Here is a 2,811-nt window from a genome sequence, read left to right on the forward strand (position 1 = left end):
AACTAAAAATTATAAATTTTAATTTTAAGTTTTTTTTTTTTGCAAACAAATAAAAATTGTCAACAAAAACAAAATATCAACTACATAAATAAATAGATTTTAATCATATTTTAATTGTTTATAACATTCAATATTTTTAAGGTCCATTTAGCTATAGGAAAAAAAGTTTTTATTTTTTATTTTTATTTTAAAAAATTATTAAAAAAAGTTAATTATTTTTCTTTTGTTGCAACATTTGTATAAAGTAAATGAACTATAGAAGTTTTGGCACTATTTATTTCTGCAAATATTATTATTTTCCATTTCTATTTTTTTTTTAAATTACCAAAAAATGTCATTTTATTTTTCAATTTCTCAAATTTATATAGAAAAGTTGAAAAACATCTTTTCATTTAATCTTCTAAATTTTTTTAACCCTTGTATATGAGAGCATGGAATTCAGATTTTGGGCTTTAATTGTGTGGTTATGTATAGAGTTTCTTTTAAATCTACACAAATTCATATTCAAGTTCTAAAATTTATGACAAATTTTGAAAAATTAAAAGAATAAGTTATATTTTTTGTATTATTTTGAAGTCTAAAAATAAAAACTAAAAAAATAATTTTACACATTTAAAAAAAAAAAACTCTTTATTTTCTTCCTTTTTAATATGAATCTTGAAATTTCAAAAAATGAACTCAAATTTTTATAATTTTTAAAAAATTAAAAATTAAAAATTAAAAAGTAGAAAATGTTTTTCAAAATTAAACTGCTCTTGGTGTTCTAGTTTTCAAAAAAGGAGGGCGACAAAATACAATTTTTTTGCCTTTCTTGCATTTCTAATTTATTTTAATGTATTTTTGGACTTTTTTTTATTTATGTTAGGTCTATCTAAAACTTAGAAAAGTTTGGAAAAAATATTTCAAAAAAGATATAAAAAATTCTCCAATTTATGTTTAGTTATTACAAATATGAAAAAAATAAAAATATATAGTGGATAAATGAACAAAAATTGATTTTCCATGTAATTATTATTCAATTGTTCTTAATTTTGATCATATTTGAGCAAACATTTATTTATAATAGTATATCGTATAGATAGAGAATATCATAACTTTTTAATGTCTGTTTGGCATCATCTATTATCTCACTATACAATGAAAAAATAAATTATGAAAACATGTTCATTTGTATTGTCGAATTTCTATTTCTATTGTCAGCTTTCAGTTATTTTAAAAAAATTAAAATTAGATTTCAAGATTTTCACTTATTTTTCCAATTTATTGTCAGAATATTTAAATATCAAAAACTAAATTTTTTGGATTAAATTATTCATTTTATACGTATTTTTAATTAAATTAAAATGAAAATTAATCATATGAATTTTAAATATAATTACAATAAATGTATGTCTAAATTTTTTAAAATAATAAATATTTACAAAATATTTTTATTATTTGCCAATTGTCATGTACAATTTCTTGAAAGGTTATTTTAATATAATAATTCAGTAAAATATTTTTAATAATTTTTATTTTATCATAATTCTTTTAATATTCATTATTTTGCAATTTTATAATTTTAATACATTTTTAATTATCATTTGATTTGAGAAAAAAAATGAACATTTTTTAAACAATCATTTTATTTTAGTGTTAAAAATATTAATCCTACATGTTTTTGATTTTGAATTTTAAATTTCACTTTCTTGTTTTTAATTTTTTTTTTCATAATTTTTGACAATAATACCAAAATCTCCTTAACTTTTAAAGAATCATAAAAATTATCAACTTATTTTTAATTTTACAAGACTTGTATTAAAAATATAGAAAATGTGGATGACTATTAAAAAATTATTTTGGCTATGCAAAACACTATTTTGTTTTTTTTATTTTTATGTTTCAAATTAATTAATTAAACTTTTTCAATTTTTTTTTTATAAAATTTTACGAAGATATATTTGAGAACATAAATTTTAAGACTTGAATATGAATTTTATACTATATTTTTATCTAAATTAACTCGCACACAAATCCAAGATCCAAATTCTATGCAGTCAAACACAAAGTACGAAATCAAAAATTTATAAATAAAAAAGAAAAAAGTTTTCTGACCTTCATATATAAAATTAGAAATTTAATAACAAGGCGACGTTATTGCAATAATTTAAAAAATTATATTTAATAAAAAATAAAAAAAAAACCATTTCCACATACGAATAGTACCAAAATTTTTTATTATATTTTATTCATATTAAAAATATTAGATTAAGTAACTTTTCCTAATTATTTAAATATAATAATTATTTAAACATAAAAATTATTTTCATAACTGACCCGTAATGTCTCTCCTTGCTATTAAAATTTTCATTGACAGAGCTTTGTCATACAGTGAACTTATCCTGAAACTTGTTAGCTAAGTTGACTTTCCCACTTGTTTACCCGATCATTTGGCAAGAGCAATAAGAAAAATGGGAGCAGAGGAAAACATTCAAATATATTTGATAGTTACCGCAGATTGAAAAAAGTTTAAGCCTGTTTAGATTTGAAAAAGGTTTTCTTAAATATTTACAAAAAAAAAAAAAATTAGGTAATATTTCAATTCTGCAACATTTATATAAAAAATGAACAATAATAAAATGTTTTTTTATTTTTTATTTTTTGTGAATATAATTGTACTTTTTATTTTAAATTTTTAAATAATTACAAAATAACATCTTATTTTCTTATTTTTAAAATTTATAAAAGAAAGTTGGGAAATACGTTTTTTTATTTTCTATATTTCTTCATGAGGAGAGAATAGAGATGCCTTAAATTGGGGAGCAAGAACTA

The sequence above is a fragment of the Malania oleifera genome, chromosome 1 (assembly GCF_029873635.1).
Source record: "Malania oleifera isolate guangnan ecotype guangnan chromosome 1, ASM2987363v1, whole genome shotgun sequence".
Classification (NCBI taxonomy): domain Eukaryota; kingdom Viridiplantae; phylum Streptophyta; class Magnoliopsida; order Santalales; family Ximeniaceae; genus Malania; species Malania oleifera.